The 21,126-nt window shown below is 29.4% G+C and overlaps 1 long non-coding RNA gene across 1 annotated transcript; it reads left to right on the forward strand.

Annotated features, from left to right (window-relative positions):
• The first annotated feature begins 273 nt into the window (after window positions 1-273).
• On the forward strand, window positions 274-19,705 carry LOC107449128 (uncharacterized). Its single transcript, XR_001584739.3, has 3 exons — window positions 274-418; window positions 17,755-17,836; window positions 18,929-19,705. It is a non-coding gene; the product is annotated as an uncharacterized lncRNA (long non-coding RNA).
• The last annotated feature ends 1,421 nt before the right edge of the window (window positions 19,706-21,126 follow it).

Genomic DNA, 21,126 nt, shown 5'->3' on the forward strand with positions numbered 1-21,126 from the left:
TGATATAAGGCTATCATTTGATTAACATAAGAAAATGGCAACGAGAAATTTTAAGGCTTAACGACTAGAAATTTTAAGGTTTAAAAGTGAATTTATTCTCAAAATGGCCACTTGTTACTAGACCGTTAGATAAAAGCTGATATATGGCTATCATTAGATTAGCATAAGAAAATGGCAACGTATTTTGCTCTAAAGTATATAGCGCCTCTCTGCAGTGGTACGCTGAACTATTAGTTGAATGAAAAGTCGATCCTTTTCTTTATTATTTTAATTGAATTTATGAGACTCTTTTTAATCGTGCGTTTATTTGTTTGATTTTAATTCTGTTAAAAGTTTGGATGCTTTTCACTTTAGATGCTGAGAGTTAATAGAGACTAAGTTTAATTTTTTAAACAACCGAAGTAAATTACTGTTTTATGTAAGTATTTCAACTTCTATTTTCTTCTTGTTTTTAATTTTATGTTCGTAAGTTAAATGTAATTAATTGTTATAAGCTTCGCATGTAAGAATAAATTTCGACAAGTATACTGCTTACAATTATGACCTAAATTATTTTATCGATATAATTTTTTCTTTTATCTATTCACAATTGAACATATCATGTAACACACCAAAAAAAGAAAATGAACAGTAGTAAGTACTAATATGACATATGCACTAAATTGTAGATTGCTTACTCTCTAAATTTACAACATCACCAAACATCTTCTAATAATTGGTATTCGACTGTAACTTGGGAAATTGATAGTCCACTGTGACTAGGAAAGTTTGGAATATTTGCCTCTGTAACATCCCAGAAGCGCTCCGTTAGTGTTAGTTAATGATTTCCTTTCAAAAGAAACAATTGTTATTGCCGCCACATGTATGTCTTACGCTTATATAATATTCATCTACGGATACAAAAAAGTCTAGAATGAGAATTTACGAAAAAAAAAATAAATAATAATAAAATTTTTGCCAAAGCCCTTTTCTTCGGGACATTTATTTGCTGCGGATTATCTTTGTGTTATCTATGGCATATTATTCAAATGTAGATGTTATAACAACTGATTATATTTCTACAACAAATGGTAAAAGACTCATCAAAATATTTCCTTCGTTCCGTAAAAAATCAATATTTCTTGTTAAAATTTTATTTGACGCAATCAACACGAGTTTCAGCAAACTTAAAAGAAATTGTAACGTCAGTTGAATCAAAATTGGAAAAAAAATAGGACACAGTCCTTGGAAATAGGACACAGGACTTTGGAACATTTATTTTTCACAGATATTAATTAATATTTTTCCATAACATGTTATTTAAATATGGCTCTTATAATATCTTATAACATTCCCACACAAAAAATGATTAAAAAAAACATATAATATTTAACACACTTTCTAAAATCAATAGTTCTAGCTTAAATTTTATTTGACACAATTAACATCATTTTTCACTAATTTAAAAGAAAATGGGGTGTCAGTCACGCTAAAATCGAAACAAATATGGCAAAGCGTATCACTTTTGAATAGTTATTTGCCATACATATTATTCTTGTTATCGATAAAATGTTATTTAAAAATAAATATTATAATACATTATATTTCTATTAAAAATGCTACTACACTTATCTGAATATTTCTTTTTTTTCTTCTTACAATCAATAGATCTTCATTTAAATTTTCTTTGACACAATCAACGACGGTTTTCACTAACTTAAAAGAAAGTGTAGCGTCAGTCGCGAGGAAAATATTTTGCGAGGCATAATTTCCTTCATTTTTGATCCTCAAGAAAAACTAATACAAAATCCATTGTCTTGTGTTCGAAGATGACAAAGTTGATTAATCGGAAATTGTTGTCTGAATGAATCTTGTTACTGCCTGTCATTTAATTATAATCCCATTACAAAAGGTCTTTTCAATCACCCTTTAACATAGAACTAAAATCGTTAATTGCAAAATGGCGTCTCATCGTCTTTTGTTCTCAACAACTGATTCGAAAGCAGACGATAATGAACTGATTAAGTACAAACGCGTCCACTTCATTGATTGTCGTCTGCTCTTACCGCTCAGTTAAGTATAAACTCCATCCCTTAGTGAATATTCGCGTTTACGGGAAGAAGAAAACAATTGCGCAAAAAAGAACAGTTTCGGTCACTGATTGCATTTAACATTTACTGTATTGTAAACGAAATGTAATCCTTTGTGATAAAATGTTTTCTTAATTCCATTCACTGGTCTGATGAATTGCATTTGCTAAAGAATTGCAATGGTGATAAAAATGCCGTCTTGTTTTGTGAAGAAAGTCATTAACAATACAAGAATACTTCGGCAACTATTATTGAAATAGATAGAGATAAATACATCATTAAAAACAAAGGTTATTCTAAGACTTAATTTATAACAAACGTAGTTTCTCGTTAATTTTTATTTATTTATTAACGTTTTTGTATTCAACCATTACATTTTTTTTAAATAACAGTTAATGGTTTGGTGCAATATAAAATGAACCTGGAAAAGTAACTTAAATTTTCAGCATCTGCCTTAAGATGTTTTTAGTAAACTAAAACCACGTGTTCTTGTTCTTTATTTAATTAGCTTGAGGTAGAGAGGTGTATAAAATGTATATAAATTCAGACAGCCCTAAAAGGCTCTATCATTATGTATCTCTATAATATTATCTCCATAACTATTGCGAGAGATAACAGTTATTTATAGCTGATAGTTTAATGTTTCTCTCCGTCTAATTGAAAATGACATAGTAATTCATTTTAAAAAGTATAACTTAAATATACTTATGCAAAGGCTCTATATATAAGTAGATAAAAGACTTTTCTTTCCCAGTGACGCGACAGCCCATAGAGGGCCAAAGCCTACTGTGCCCATTTCAGTTTGCTTCACCTTTGAGCTCTGGGCTGCATGAACAGATGTTCCGGTTGCGTGCGCAGCCTAGTGTTTAATTCCCAAGCATGCTTTGTACTCCATTTTATCGACTCACTGAAAGAATGAAAGGCTGAGTCATCCTTGCCCGGCGTGAGGATCAAACCAAGGACCTGTGGCACGACAGCTCCACAAAGACTTATAGACTATAAAAGACTATATTTATTCTAGGCTAGGAAATTTCACGAAAACAGTTTTTTTTACTTAGTACTTAAATTATATAATAAATTACCATTTCAGTTCCAAAATATCCAAATATATTCTTCTTTTAAGCGGGCTTTATTTCAATTTGTAATAAACATCGACGATTTAGATCTCTATTTTACACTTTAAAGGAAGCATTTGATTTTTTATACCAATCGTGTGCCAAATGAATTTCTTATGTCACCTTTGTTATTTCTTATATAGTTTCATGCATTTTTTTCTTTATTATTACAGTGTTGTGTTCAACAATATAGTATTTTTTTTCTTTCTTTTTTTAAATTTCTATTTTAATCTTATTGTATTACCTTTCTCCGTCGCCTGGACAGGATTCTCCTCTTGCTGACGAATATATATTCTTTGTATTTATGTGTTTGTTTTTATTCCCAATAACGTTTCTGTTTGTTTGTTAAAAAAAAGTATACATAAAATTCATTATACCTCAAAAATATTAATCATACTGACATAGCTTCGGTTACAATTGATTAAAAGTGAAAATTTATAAGAAGCAATAAATAATTTGTCTTATAAACAGTGCTCCAGTTTTTACCCCTTTACCTCTTAGAAATTCCAAGATAGCGGAGAGAAGATAATTCGATCCTAATTTCGATGACTATATAAACTTTAGATATACAAATTTGTTCTAAACCAGATCTTATAGCTGATACAGCTTTACGAACGGAGTGCACTATAAGAAATTCCGGATCAAGTTATGACAAAAAGTACCTGCTCCAAAAGTGTTGTTACTTTTTTCAATAAAATCCGCTTTTACAGTAAAAATTTACGGAACAAAAAATCTGATATTCCGCAATTTTTATACTGTAGTATTCACTGTAGACGCCCGGTGGCTGAGTGGTAGCGCTTCACGCTGTCGTGTCACAGGTCCCTGGTTCGATCCTCGGGCCGGGCAAGGTTGACTCAGTCTTTCATCCCTTCAGTGGATCAATAAATGAGTACCAAGCATGCATAGGAACTAAACACTGGTGGTTCTGCGTTCGGTTGACCACCTGGCAGGAGCATCTGCTCCTGCACCGCAGAGCTCAAGGTTAAGAAAACTGAGAAAGGCACAGTAGGCCTTGGCCCTCCATGGGCTGTCGCGCCACTAAGCTTAGTTTAGTTTAGTACTCATTATAAAATCAATAATTTACTAGAAATAAATAATTATTATTGCGTCAAATTTTAAGTTAACAATGGATTTTATGTGCTCAAAGTCTCAAAGCGCCGATACTTTTTACCGAAAATTGATCCAGAATTTTTTACAGTTATGTCTGGTCACATATTCTAGTGTTAAAGCGCTACGATCAGAGTTTCTCACTTTCGTAAACTGAACCGAAAATACTTCTTTGGTAGAAGGAACAATTTTAGTTTCTTTTTTTAAAAAAAAATGAAACTAACGCTGAATTGGTTAAAAACAATTTTCAGCTCTACTCTTCTTAGTACCCGTGTTCAACAGCTAAAAAACTCGTCTATAAACAGACTTTTGAAAAGGAGTGGGTGTTAGTTATTATAAACGTCTTTTTCCAATTTTGAAACTGAAGTCAGAAAGTTTGGATCTATAATTTAAATCTATTGATCATTTCATGGATTTCATTTCTCATCAATTATTTATCCCACTCTCAGTAAACTGTTTGCCAAAACAGCAAAGATGCATACTTAAAGTAATAAACAATTCAAAACTTCTCTTGAATAATCTATCACAATGAATAAGCAATTGAAGAATAATTTAACGCTGATAAAAATTTGAAACTTTAACAAAAAAGTAATTTCGGTAACATGGAATAAACCAGCTTTCCGAAACCAATACTTTCATTTTGGCTTGCTATAGAGCCAGGGGCATTTTTCTTCTTGTGCCGAAATCTCCACCTACGTCACACCCTGGTGTTGAAGAAAAGATAGTTTTGAAAGTGATGATATGTTTCTACATCCTTGACATGTTTTATTGGGAGATGGTGCCTTTTTAAAGCTCTCTTCCTGCAAGAAACAGTCTTTCTTCTCTCTTAGAACAATTTCGAGTGATGCATAGCTCCCATTTCGATATCGGATTCTAGAACATCCAAATCTCCAGATTCGGGTAGTTTCAGGAATTATGAGACAATTCATATTGCTTCCAGGCACTTCAAATATGTTATTTGAAGTTTCGTTTTTTGGGGGGAATTTATAAAACAGAAGCACCTTTCTATTGCTGAGAAATAATGTCTAGTCCAGCTTAAAAATGGTTCAGTGGAAACAACTAAGTACATTAAATAAACTACTTAAAAAAGAATAAGGAATTGTTTGAACATTAAGTTGATATTTCAATTGCTTTTTTTAAGTTATTAGTTGCATTTTTGTTCTTGATTGCATTCATTTAGTCTTTATATATACTAAATGCAATTAAATACTAGCTAATTTTGTTGATTTTATACTTTATTTTATAACCGTCGTTGAACAGCCGTCCTAATTTTTTGGGTTTACGACTACTAATGTTCAACTCTGTAGCCTTGTAATTTAGAGACCAATCCAGAAGACAAGGGAACTCATGGATCGAGTGTTGGAAGAAATTTGACTTCGTGAAGGACTTCTTGATGGAGCTAACTCGCATTTGCGTAACACGGAGAGGAAGACCACGAGAACCTCCCTGCGTTTAGCCTGACGACAAGGGGACTCTAACCCATGATCCGTCTACCACTGAGGATATTTTACGTCAGCACTGTAGTCGATGCAAGCCGGATGCGGATTCGTTTCGACCAGCCATCGTTGGGGATTCGAACCCGGTTCACCTCATTGGAAGGCGAATGCTCTATCTCCTGAGCCATCGCTGCTCTCGATTTTATATTTTATTTTATAACCGTCGTTGAACAGCCGACCCAACTTCATGGGTTTACGACTACTAACGTTCAACTCCGTAGCCTTGTAATTTTGAACTAATCCAGAAGACAAGGAAACTCCTGGATCAGTACCCCCAGAGGTATTGATTTGTTGTGGGAACATGGAGGACTTTGAGACTCGACAGATTTAACGTGCATCAGTCACCATTTACTACACGGGGAGTCTTCGGCCGGCGAGGATCGAACCCACGACCTCTTGGATATGGGCCCAGCGCCCTACCGACCAGGCTATCCCGGCCCCCTCTCGATTTTATATTGTCATTGTCATAACTATATTGTCATAACAAAACGCACAAGTTTTCCTGTGTATACATGTTGCATCGGGTATTAAGTCACGCTGCGCTCGACATATTATACTCCAATGTTTCCATTTTCACGAAAACTTATTCAATATTTCGGTAGAGTAAACTTTAAACGTTGAACTATCAAAAAGCGTATTATTTTATTTTATTTAAGTAACATTTTTTTTTTGAAAATTTTACTGTGTTGTCCCCCCTTAAGGCTAAGAATGAAACATAGAAGAAACTAAATTGTAGGCTTTTTTCATTATAATTTCCTGTCTGCTTTACAAATATTGTTCTTAATATTTCATATATCTAAAGAACTTATTAACAAATGATTTTTGGTTTATTTTAACAGTGATGGTGCAGTTTTTCATAATATTTTATAAGAGAATGGCCTTTAAATATTGCAAAAAATATGATTCAATAAAAGAGAAAAAATGGTTATAGTTTAACATAAAAGTCTGAAAAAAATTGAAGGAGAGGGAACAATATTGGAGAAGATTCGCGAAGTGTCCAGGAAAAAACGAAAAATAACCAAAAACTCGTGTTCCTTCAATATCAAGAAATGTTTGTACTAGCTCCTGGTATCAGAAGTGCTATAAGTAATCTTCTGAAGTGCTCAGTTTTGAAGTAGCTTATTGTAAGTGTATTTTTAAAGCAACTAAAAAGAAGATATCTTGAAGTTGAGATGTAAGTTGAAAAACACTGCGAAAAATAAAAGTTATACGACTATCAAACGAAAATTCTGAATCAAGTTTTTTAGAGATTAATATTTCCAAGAAATATTAGATTCGAAAGAAATAAAATATTAATTCTATCCAATGAAGCTTTTTAGTTTTATGGAACGTTGTAGAATTATTAAATTGCACTTTTTTTTCAAAATTAAGGAAATATTTTTTTAAAACATTTGAAGAAGAAATACTATAATAGTTCGTATGCTTTTATATTTATATGTTTTACATTTATATATAAGAATATATTACGTTTTTATCCATTAAAAGAAATGTCACTTTACAAGATATATCAGAAAATTTCAGCAAATGTTCCATGACACTAGTAATAGGGCATCATACTCTGTATATTAGCTTACTATCTTTAATTAATATGAATCACGAAATTAATAATTTAAAATTTAGAATAAAATTAGATAATTTGTTGCTTTATAATTACTGTAAATAAGTCATATGGCACATAACAACATCACATAGACGCATAAATTATAAAAATTATTTCACATGAATTTCAAATTACTCCTTACATATTTTAAAATACACTTTCCGAAATATTCTTGCAGTTTTTTTATTCGTTTCAAGAGCGCTTTACATTCAATTCTACAGGGCGAAAAATATCCTGGTGAAATTACCGTAATGTGCTGCGATATTTCTAGCAATAAAAACCACAATTCAGGTTAAATCAAAATATGCGGTATTTAAACCAAGCATTTGATAATTGTTTTTGTTTATACGGTAACGATTTGCTGGAAATTCTGCTCTTCAAATTAACTTTTCATATTAACACACATTTAGTAAAACCTGCAAAAAGAAAAATAAATTAAACCGAAATAAAGCATTTTATGCCGAGTTTTTTGGTATTCCTATAGAGCCAGAAACACGGTAAGCTGGACAATATTCTGGTTGTATTTTGACAATATTCTGGTATACCTTTCAGAGTGACAATATTCTGGTATACCTATTAGCTCTGTGTATAAACATGTAAAACTAATCTCTCTTTCCAAAGTATTAGTTAAGCATTATTTCCAAAGTAAAAGTTTTGCCAATTCCATTCGATTCAAGAAATACCTACTATAGAATATCATATTCTGCTTATGGATTTAATGTTTCTCATTAATATGAATTTTAAAGCTAACACTTTTCAATCTAGAAGAAAATTAGACATTTGACCCTAAAAATATACATTTTGGATTAAATTCAAAAGTATTTCATGAAAACCAAATTGAAATTCAAAAACAAAAACAAGAAAGCGTCATAAATTATAATATTAATATTTTGTTCACGTGGTACTATTTGTGTTCCTTTCAGGTTCATTATCTTTATTTACGTATGTCTTCTACTTTCCTGTAGTTTTCTTTTCTTATAGGTCTTTTTTTTCCGCATGCATAGGGTCGTAGTTTCAATTCACACAGCTTGTGAAATCTTTTTCCATTTACAGATTTTTGCAGCTACAGAAAAAAAAATCATGCAAACATCGTTTAGCACTTTCTTTTAAAAAATTTTTCAACTGACTCTGATTTTTTAGAGCTGATTCGAAATACTTAATAGATTCCAAACATAAAAAAAGGAAAAATATGTATGCATCTTTTTTATTATTTAAAACTTATCAAAAATTTAAATTTTGATGTTTGGCTCGAAAATAATATGTATTTTCTAATAACTTTAAATGTATTTTATAAAATTTAAAGTAAAATTCGAGAGCAAAAACTAAAAAGCATCATTAATTATAATATTTATATTCTGTTCACGTGGCGCTGTTTGTTCTTTATGTCCTATGTATTTTGCTATTATTAGGTTCATTAACTTTATTTAAGAATCTCTTCTAGTTTCTTGTAGTTTCCTCTTCTTATTGATCTTTTTTTTGCACGCACATGGTCGTAGTTTCAATTCACATTTCTTGAGAAATATTTATGCAGTTACAGATTTTTTTAGAGACCCCTTGTCTAAAGGTGACTTTTTTTTAAAAAATTTGCTCAAATATCGTTTAACAATTTCTTTTCTAAAAATCTTGCACTAATTCTGAATTGCTTAAAGAGTTGATTTGACATACTTAATAGACTTGATACTAAATAGACATATTTAACAGATTTAGCATACATAAACAAATCGAAAAGTCATTTTTTATTAAAAACTTTCCTATTTAAAACTTATCATGAATTGAAAATTTGACAATTGCTTCGAACAAATAAAGATTTTGGAATAACTTTAGTTGCATGAGACAAAAACCAAATTAAAATTCGAGAGCAAAAACTAGAAAGCACCATTAATTATAAATTAAATTTTTCTTAACAATTCGTTTGATTTATAACTCCTTCTTATCACTTTGTTATAAACATCAATATTTATTTCAACAAAACTAAACTTAACAAACTATAAATGACAGTTTTATCACTGAAACATAATCGATGAGTAACACATGTTTTCTCATTTCAGCTGGATATTATGTTTCTTCTTTTTTTCATTATGTGTAACAACTCCTTTCAGTAAGGATTATCTCATTAGCAGGCAAAGAACAAAAGAGGACTGATTTAGTATGATTGAGCACCCGCTGTTAAACGGATGCTTAATTAAAAAAGAACAACACACTCTACACTTTTTAGCCCTGTTGCTGTTCATTATACCAATATCGTTGCTGATTGCACTCATTTTTTGGATCATATTTCATTTTGCGTTACAATTATTCCTGCGCAGTTGCTTTAATTATCATAACTTGTTCACGAATATTAATTATTTTTGTTAAAGAATTTTGGATAAGTATAATTCAAGCTAATCTAAATGTAAAAATTAAGTGCTTTGTATAAAAATTGCTAATTAGCTAAATATTCACTTTTTTATAATTTTATAAAGTAAAATAATTTTTTTTTAATATCGTTGTGTCGCTAAAATTTTTGTAACAAGTATTTTATGCATTATTTTAGATTGACTACTCAATACAAGATAATCGTATCATCCATTCTTTTTACAGATTTTTACTGTTTAAAGCCGTTCGGTTTCGCTCTGTTTTTTACCCTAATCATAAACGGATTAAAACTGTCATGTCAAATTCTAGTTTTTGCCATGCAGTTTTGCTAACTGTAAGATAATTTTATCTTTCTTTTAAATCATTTTGCGATTATTTTCTACTCTTACTCTAATTTTTTTAGCAATTATTTTATGGTTCTGAACATTGAAGGAATTTAACTGTGATTCGACTTTATTGTTAAATTGATACTCTACCTGATTATTTTATTTTTTAGATATAAATTTTTGGTAAGTTAAGTTGCTGAACAATTTGACGCGGGTGAGCCGCGCTATAGCTTAAACGTTTTTACACTTAAATATTATTTCCTTATATAAGATTTTTACTAGAAAAACAGTTTAAAATTTTTCGTCATACTGAACCAATAGTGATGTGGTAGCTTTAGAGACAGAGCACTCACCTACCTAAGAAGTAACTCAGGTTCGCAGCGTACAGAAGATGTTCTCGGTTCGCTCCAACCGCAATGCTGACGTAGTTATTTTGTAGAGTTTGTTTGTTAAAATAATGGAATTTTTTTGTTAGAATGACAATACTTATCTGCTTAAGAAACATATGTCAGTTTTTAACTAACAGTATTTTTTATGAATTAAACAATTTTATATTGGCACACCAGCTGACAGTTTTTTCCCGCAAATTTAACAGAATTTTTTTTACAGTACAGATACAGAAAATTCACTAACATTTCCTCGTTTTTGAGAAAACTTACTCCGAGTAAAAATTTCATTAAATTTGGGTAATTACTGTATATGCATCAAAATTTCTTCAAAAGTAGAAGGATTAACTTTACCTACTACTTAACATAATTTATAAGGTAAAAATATCATAAAATAAAATAATTGTGATTGCTCTGTCAAATAAATATCTCAAATGATTGAGATAGCCAAGAATCCAACCCTGGAACTCTGCTTGTAAAGCGAGATAACTAGCCTCTGTGCCATCTTGCTATACAATACAAACAATTTAAAAATGAGATAAGAAGTACTTAGGAACTCTAAAAGGTCACTAACTAGACGCAAGAGTGAGGATGCGATTTTGTCAAAACTTTAAGAGTTTGTGTTTCTTCAAAACCACTTATCAAACCTCAAAATTCTTATCAAAAATAACGAAATAGAACTAAGAATTGATAAATTGTCAAAATTAAAAGTTTTGTATATGAAGAAAAGCTGCAATACCGATGCTTTACAATTATAGTATTACAGATTATAGATTGGTGTGTAATATATATTTTGTATGAATATTTAATATTTTTTCTGATTGTGCGTCTTATCTGAAAACTTTAAACTTTCTAAAATGAAAAACAATGCTTTTAATCAAATTCAGAATTTTATGAATGTTTTTTTTTCGTTTGTTAACTGAACTTTATCTTTAATCGCATAGAAAATGAAAGGATTGCTTCAGGGAAAATGTAAATTTGAACTCAAATCCATGTACAAAAATACAATTTCCATCCTATAAATTGACCACAGCAAGGACTATAATGTGTATTAAAGGCAAGCTGTATGTTAGCTGTATAACATTTAAGAGCAACACAAAACGGCTTTCATGTAATTCTTTAAATAATCATAAAAATGGACGCTCAAATGAAGAACATTTCCCGCCAAAATTACTTTTGTTACGATGGAGGTTAAATAAAATAAGTAGAGTAAAATTGAACAGCAACTGTGTCTTCAACTTTAAATCAACAACAATTATTGTCGGTCTTAACACCTTGAAATAAACTTTCTGTTAGAATGCTTGANTTCAAGCCACCAATAAACAAACGAAGTGTTCGATCTTTTAAATAGCTGCTCGCCAGATTATACTGTATTATAAAGAAAAGTTCGTTTTGTAATGATTGATTTTGTTGTTTCATCTAAGTAAGTTAATGTTTTTAGTAAACATATTTAAAACTCAGTTTATTAATTAAATTAAAAGTTTTTTTTTCTCTTCTGACAGCATGAGGCATCAAACCAATTAATCTTAACAGACAACATTCTATAGAATCCATATTTTTAAAAAAATCAATGTTTTCAAATCAAATTTAATTAACGCATGTAAAATATTAAACAACAACCACTATCTTCCATTCATTTAGCATTGCACGATAGTAAATGTTATTCCTACTAAAATTTTCGAAGTGGAAGTAGTTGTGTTTTTTTTATATTATACCCAATTATAGTATTACAGATTATAGATTAGTGTGTAATATATATTGTAAGAATATTTATTACTTTTTCTGATTGTGTGTCTTATCTGAAAATTTTAAACTTTATAAAATGAAGAATAATGCTTTTATCAAATTCAGAATTTTATTAATGTTTTTTTTTTCTCTTGTTGCCTGAACTTTACTTTAATCGCATAGAAAATGAAAGGATTGTTTCAGTTTTAATGTAAATTTGAACTCAAATCCATGTACAAAAATACAATTTACATCCTATAAATTGACCACAGCAAGGACTATAATGTGTATTAAAGGCAAGCTGTATGTTAGCTGTATAACATTTAAGAGCAACACAAAATGGCCTTCATGTAACTTTTTAAATGATTATAAAAATGGACGCTCAAATAATGAACATTTCCCGCCAAAGTTATTTTTGTTACTATGGAGGTTAAATAAAATAAGTAGAATAAAATTGAACAGCAACTGTGTCTTCAACTTTAAATCAACAACAATTATTGTCGGTCTTAACACCTTGAAATAAACTTTCTGTTAGAATGCTCGAAGTATGTCGACTTTTTTTTATTTTATTAAATATTTTTATTCGTATTTGTCTTAAGATTTATACTTTGAAGAAAAGATAATCTACAATAAATATGATTTGAGTAAATAATCATAACAAAAAAATTTCCAAAAGAGAACATTAGAATTTAGTGCACATAATTAAAAACAATCATTTGCAATTTTATTTCAATATGCGATTGTTTTAGTTATTTTGTAAAATATTTGTAAAAAGTGAGAAAACTGAAATGTCGTGACCCATTTATGATATTTTCCACAACACGATGTAATTTATTTATTAACCTGCTATGCGTTGCATCGTAAACTGACTTCTTTTTTTGCAATGCAATTTAATAATTTAGTATATAACGTAAACAATTCGGATGTGGATAACTAGTGTAGCGTTAACTTATCATAAATAAGCTATTCAAATTAAAATATTTTTATATACTGATTACAAATTCTTAATTATCTCGCTCAAGAAATTAATATTATTAATGCAATTACGATACGCATACGCGTCATGACATTTATAAAAGCTAAGCATACGCCAAAGGATAACTAATTATTTAATGCTTTTACAGATAATAATGCAGAGTTAGTTAGTTCAAGGAATTCTCACTCTAAGCTTTTAAAGCATTTTGTTGCCACTATATTGATTGATGTATTGTGCTTAATGGTGAGCATTATTTGGTAATCGCATCAAGACCTGCATTTCCTCTAATTGTGAAGTAAATACGTGACGATCTTCAAAGCTTTCTCACAAACTCTTAATATTGAGCTCATAATCCGGTTTCTAATTAGCTGTAGAAAATCTACGAGAACTTAAACTTGTTTAACAGAAGCTTCAGTCTTTGTCTTAAGACTTACGCTTTTCGGAATTTTTAATTAAGTTTTATAAAATCACTTTTAATTATTGAATTTAAATACTTTCATACAAACCCCCCAAAATTAATGTAATGTTTTTAATGTAAATATTGAAAAACTTAACTATGTAAGTTATATTTTTGTTCAAGGTATATATGTATTTTGAATGAATATAATATGTGGGTGCATAGTATATGATAAATTTTTATGTGAATGCCGATGACTCCCTGCTGATTATGTAATTTTAAAACATTTCGAAACTCTCATTAAAAGAGCCTCAATTAATTAATATGATATTTCCTTAATTTCTTCAAGATAACCTTGTGATTTTTTTCCTTTGGTAACATCAAAGAACATGAAAAAATAATCTTTCGTATCTATTATTTGAAAAAAGGCCTTAAGGTCCGAATGAAAAAAATAAAAATAGCGAAAGAAAGATTCAGGCTTACAAAACAGTTTTGAGTGTATGTCCACCATGAGCATATGGTATTTGACTTAAAACCTGAATTTGAAAATTGTTCCTTTTTGTTTATTAATTATTTAATGCCTCGTTCTTCAGTTTGATTTTCATTCCCTTATCATGGTTTTTCGAGGATCTGTCACCAAAAAAAAAAATTGTCACAGTTTAAGAGCCTTAGACTCGAAACAAAGTGGTGATTTTAAACTATATACATCATTACTGGACCATTACCAGAAGACTTATCTGGCTTTGAAACGGACAAATATTTCAAAAGTTATTAAGCATTTTTAAAAATCACCAATTTGGCGATACCAACTGGATGAAAATCATCAAAATCTCTACCTAATTCTCAGTTTTTTCAAATTTTTATTAGCCAATAGTGAAATATAAAAAATATGCTTTTTCTTCTACTAGTACTTTAAATCAAATACTGTGTAACAGTGAAATACATGGAAAATTTTAACTTCAGAGAATAAAAACAATTCCTAGAACTATGAAAGAATCGTAAGTAGTGCTTTATATATTAAAAGAAAATTAGTGAATTGGGGTTTTACATATGTTTCAAATAATTTTTGTAAACTTGATTGGAAAAAAATACTTGCTGGATTTCGTATTTTACAGACAATACTTATAGATATTTTATTTTTGCGAAAGCTTTAAATTTATTGATAAATCTTAAATTCTAAACCAAACATCAAAAGCGTAAATAACTAAAACAAAACCTTTGTTTAATTCCAGAGATAATGCTAATCTGTGTTAACAATCTGTTTAAGCAAAATTAATGCAAAATTATTCACTTAAGACTTAGACCTTTACAATAGAAGAGATAGTATCGTTATTTTAAAGTAACTGTAATAGCTCTGCAGCTTTAAGGAAAATTCTTAGCCTCTTCCAAAACTAATCCCCAATCTCTTGTTTCCTTTTAATGGGGAAGAAAAAGTATACAAATGAAAGGGAAGATTAAAGGTATTTTCTCCCTCTTAAGCTCCGCTGATAGGGAAAGAATTTTTCACAAAAGAACTGAATACAAGCCATTTTTTAAGCAATTTGTTGAAAACAATCCAATTATACAGTTTGTCTGATATTCAAGCTTCAAAATTAGTGAAAAGAATGCAAGAAAGTGAATTTTTGCAGAATACTGAGCTTTATTTGAACAATTAATTTCAGAAAATAATATACTACTAAAGGAAATCCGATATTATATTTTTCTTTAGTTTTAACAGATTTCCAATTTAGAGCCTAGTCATCATCGAGAAATTATTTGGAAGAATTGTTGTTTTCGTAGTTGTTTCCAAAATTCTGGAATTTATTTTTATAATACTTACTAATTTATTGGATGAAAATTGTAACAAATGTGGAATAGTAAACTAGTTTAAAAAAGAACAACTGCAGAGATTTCAAAAAATTGCATTATACAGTATAGAGATGTCCAGTCAGAGGCTGAACTAGATCAGTGTTCCCCTATCATTCAATCAATTTCAGATTACACTATTCCCATCGAACATTTCGTGAACACTTCGTATGCCTATCCCAATATAAACCTATCCCCATTTAACAATTCGTATTCTCTTCCCATAAATAAACGTATCTCCCTCGACAATTCGTATTCGCTGCCCAATATAAACGTATCCCTACTGGTTGCAACAGAAATTGATCATTGACGATTTTCCAGTGGCCAGCCAAGTGCCGTGACGTTAGTTTAGACATATTTGTTCATTCTCTTTACAAAATTCACATCTCTGTGCAAAATTTTTTACAGCCTTGTAGTTCCAGTTCTATTTTTTCTGTAATTTGAATGGTAAAAAACGGGATCGTAGCAAGAAAGAAAAAAAGTCGAGTATATGACTTTGATTTTATAGTTCCATTTCTATTTTATTGTTAGATTTATTTTGATCATGCAAAGCTCTTCCCATAATTATTATATTGAGTAAACTCCAGTGTCGATTTCGTTTTGAACGGTTGTTGTCGAAACAGAAAAAAAAATTAAACACGAGTAAAATATATTTTTTTAAATTTAAAATAAGTATAAATTAACAATTAAAATTAGATAAGAAAACTTCCATGTTTAAAGCATTGATTATTTTGACATGAAAAAGATAGTTTATACATTTAATAAGTACAATCACTCTAACAAGCATATGGGTAAGAGATATATTATGCTGCACTTGTTGCTGTCATAAGCAACTTTGCTGCATAATTTTGGTACACTTCTTGCTGAAGTTTTAAACTAAATGAAGTTTTATTTCCATTTCAGGCTAAATACGAACTGAACTAAGCTGCTAAATCTGAACTAAATACAAAATGAAGCACTTTGTTCAAATGTTATGAAATAATAAGAATTTCAAAGAAATAAAATTAAAGCACACTATGAAGCTAATTCTATGAGAAATACTTACACAATTAAACTAGTTAGAAGGACATAATTAAACTAGTTTTGCGCATAATGAAGAAATAAATGCCCATAAAAACTAAGTTTTTTTTAAATTAATCATTTACTTAAGACTATAATTCGTCATTATTAATTCTAATAAAGGAATTAATTATAATCATTAACTACATTCTAAAGTACATAAAGTTTTAATTTAGAGCCTGGTGCTTCCGAGCAAGTTAAATAAAGCCATGGGATTGACACTAAGCCTTTTGTTCGCTATTCAAATTTTTAAATCTCATTTTTATTCCGAATTAATATCAACCCTTTAAGCAAAAGTGTCTTCATTAGCTTTTATACTTGTGTTAAGTTAAGGCTTAGCAAACAATAGATTCACTCAATGGAGTTCTTTCGAATTAATTCTATCTAAATGATCAAATCTGTGGAAGAAAAAGACATTTTCTAAAGATGTGCTTCTGATAGTCTTCCAAAACAAAAGAATTATAATCTGTTCAGTCGTCGGTAAAAATGCATTTTAATTCTGAAAAAGGTTAATTCAATCATAAACGATATCAAACGTTGTTTACCCTTAGATAAGCTTTTAATTTTTAATATTGCAGAAAATGATATATCTTTTATATTCTATGATTTCTAAATTATCTTTGAAATACATCTCGTAACTTTTTGTCAGATATATTGTACTTAAGTAATAAAACTATATTATTAAAACTGTAATAATCACAAAATAAATGTTTTTTATTGGACGTTTTTTGAAGTTAAATTGTATTAAAAACATAAATATTAAATTTTAACTCTTTACCTGCAAATGTTCCAATAAAGGAACATAGACTTTGAATTTAAATTTATGAGAGTAATTAAAGTCCGAAAAATATTTTTAACATGCATTTTAAAATTTACATTATGGAGTATTTATTGCTTTTAGTTCGATTCCATTTCCTAAATTATTTATTTTATGATTTTTTTTTTTAAATTCCATATAGTTTGTTAAATTTTTCCCTTGCAATATAGTTTATCCAAAATCCAAATTTTATAAGACAACTGAAATATTTACGAACTTTTTAAAGGATAATAGTCAACTGCCTGCTAGGCATCAACATCAAAATCTCATTTTAAAATTTTAAGCTTAACATATTAATTCAGAACCAACTGTTCCAAACATTGGCGTTTAAAAAGTTCTGTCTTTAGTTTTGGTTTGGCTTATTGATGTTGTGTGTATTTCGCTCAATTGCTATTATAATATTTATCCAGAAAAAATAATGATATTAAAATTAAAAAAGAAGGATGAATGTGACTAGGTTCAACTTTTGTTGAATTTGCAGGTGGCTAGTTGCAGTGATTGCGGCGGAGGATATTGCCATTCTTAAAATTTATACATGGTATGTAGTCATTCATTATCAGAAGGTATGTAGTCATTTATTATCTAATTATTGAGAATGAATTTCTTTTCGATAAGTTGATGACTTGCGGTGTTATACTTTTTTGATGCTTATTGTTACGATGATATAGTTGAAATATCACATCAAAGGTGGCTATCAGTATATTTTTAGCAATAGCATTGAGTAGATTCTTGCTATTTGTAGGTTTTCTTACTTGATTATTGTGATTCACATTATTTTGAAGATATATTTTTTGTTACCGAACTATCCGGCTTTTTTTCTTTTACTTGTTTCATTTACAAATTCTCTAATAACCATATCTAAGAAATACATAACAATACAAGAAGCCGTCTTAGAAACTTTTTCTGAGTCAGAATCGGAAGATTTAGAGAATTTTCAGTCAGAGATTGACTAACCAAGAGATTTAATTGACAGGAAAAATATAAGTAAGCATTTTTAGAGTTTGTTATTCCAATCTGCATGTCTGAGGAGGACGGGTTATTGCTTTTAAAATTAATATTAGATCTAAGGAAATTAAAAATCTAATTATGATATACATTATAAATATATATTAAAAAAAAGAAAACCTTTTAAGAATTAGAACTATTGAGTGAAATTCAATGAGCCAAAATAATTGGAATAGCTGGATACAATTTTTCAAAAATATCCTGGATTCAAGAATTTTGCTCCTGTTCATAGACTTTATAAAATACTCCATGAGAATATGTGCAATATTTTGCCAATAAATGCTCTTTCTAAGTTAAACCAAAATTGTAAACTGGTAATGCATTCTCAAAATAGATATTTTATAACATCTTGAGATTCTAACTTTATACCATTCTATTCAAACTCAAGACGTGTACTGGAACGCAGCTAAAGCAATCGTATCCTCCCTTCAAAATTAAAAGAAAAACTGACAAGCATTAATGCTCCAAAAATAGATCATAGTTAAAAAAGATATTCAAGTTTGTTTGTTGTTTTCAATCATTTTCTCTCATTGTCCTTAGATATTCTTTGGTAGTAAACTTATCAAATTTCAACTTCTTTAATTAAACCTCTCTTAATTCGTCGTTTCGTTTATATAGAAAAAATGCTCATAATTTTTCAATATTTACAGACTCTTAAAGACTTACTGATTTTTGAAGACATATGTGATCAAGTAGTCGTATTTTGCGTGTCCTAAGCCACAATTCAAGTGATTAGTTTAATTAAGCCACCGTCACCAAAAGACATTCCCAAGATTCGGAATCATTTGCGATCATTTCATCGTACTTCAGCGGATACTTAGCCACTGTTGCATTTTTGAGAACAAGCAGGCTGGTTGTCTCACAAAAAGGGGTTCGAGACTTTTTTAAATGCGATCCTCTCCACTATCATTCCATTCTGTAAAGCTAGATATCAAGCAAACAATAAATATGCATTTGGAATCACAAATTCGAGACAGAATAAAATAAAAACTTTGGAAGGATAAAGAAAACTCCCCTCGCAGTTTACGACGGCATGCTGTAGCATAGTTCCGTGTACTAACTGGACATGACTGTCTGGAATAACACCTAGATTGAATTCGAATCTATAAAATCCTTCCTGACCCCTCTGTATGACCCTATGAATAGACATTACCTCCGTCAATTTGCAGTTTTTCAAGAACATTCTGAAACGGTGCTTTATAGGCAGGACAGAGAACTTTTAAAGCAAAGACATCTGGCAATTCTGTTTTGTAATATTTTATACTGTGTTTTTACTAGTTTTGTGTACAACTATTTGTCTGTTATTTGCATTGCCATTGGAAATAAAAATAATAATAATATTTCAAGTGCCATTAGTTCAGCGCATATGAAAAATAGTTTAAGGAATCACATTTTTTAACATAAAGCTAAACTTTAAAAAAGTTTAAGCAGATTTATTTCTAAACAGATTCTTTTGTAAGGATAGTTATGATTTTTTTTATTCTTTTAATTTAAATGAGCGAAATTCAAAACAACATACAAAACTTCAATGAGTCTATTTTTTGATCCTAAAAAATTTATTGTATTATGCAAAAGTAATTTAAATTAAATAAAAAATCAATACTTTTGAAGTTATTTGTTTTTTATTTATTATTATAAACATAGCAGCGACAGTTTTTGTCATTAAAAAATTCACAGGAACACAATTTCAATCAAATTTCCGTTCATTTTACATCACGTAGTTATTTAAAAATGAATAAGTAAGAACAACAGCAAAAACGAACAGCATCTACATGTTCAGAGAAGCATATATAACTATAAATAATAAAACGAAAAGATTAGTGAAAGTAGTTATCTAAATAATCTGAAAGTTTGGAAAATCTGAATACATGAAATCTAATTAATGCTTGATAAAGAATTATTTCTTCGTCGCTCAGATAAAATTATTAATAGCTCAGATAAAAATAGTCCAAAGAGCATTTTTTTTAAAATATTGAGAAAATGAAGTGCACATTAAAAGCCATACCTATAAGTAACATATTCTCATCCTGTAAATGTTGAGTCTATAAACTGTTGGAAAAACGTGTAGCAAATTGGTCAGTTTCTCAAAAATCACTGGATCAGGGGTCAATGAGCCCAAGTAACTATAACTCAATTTCATCAAGTTGGAATTTCAGTTTTGTGTTAAAATTAAATTGTTACTTTCAATGTACTAAATGTTGCTTTTTCATTTTTCGCACAACACGTGCAGATTTCAGTTAAGTAAATACCGATTCGTTATTGTAAAATAATAAATTTCACGCTGGAAAGGTGAAGCGTGATAAGCTTTTAGCAGCTTATCATGGCAACAGCTCTTAACAGCTTATCATTTCACAATTTCAGAAATTCCCCAAAAATTTCTCATAAATACTTAGATGATTATATATAACTTTAAAAATTTTTAGGTCAGGCAAGTTTTTAGAGGTTTGAGGGACCGTCAATTAATTATGGAGGACTAAAAGTGTTTTCGACTAAAGAATCTAGCAATAACTCTTGCACACATTTCTTCCTCCACATAAATTTTAAGACTATGCACTAAAGTTCAAAATTTTAAGACTAAAAAATGAATACATACAGTTTCAATTTTACACACATTGTTTGTTTTTTTCTAAATTTGACCACTTTTTTTTTGTCTTGGATCTATTTTGACGAAATTTCGCTCAACTTTGAGAAGCCTTTTTCGCTAGCGTACTATTCAATAATATTTAACGATTCTGAGTAGCACTATTTAAATTTTGTATTGAAAAATATATAGTCATAAAAGCATTTTCTTAGAATTAAAAAAATTATACATAGATATTACTCCGTATATTTTATTTTTGTAATTTTA

This window comes from Parasteatoda tepidariorum, chromosome 5 (assembly GCF_043381705.1).
Source record: "Parasteatoda tepidariorum isolate YZ-2023 chromosome 5, CAS_Ptep_4.0, whole genome shotgun sequence".
Classification (NCBI taxonomy): Eukaryota; Metazoa; Arthropoda; class Arachnida; order Araneae; family Theridiidae; genus Parasteatoda; species Parasteatoda tepidariorum.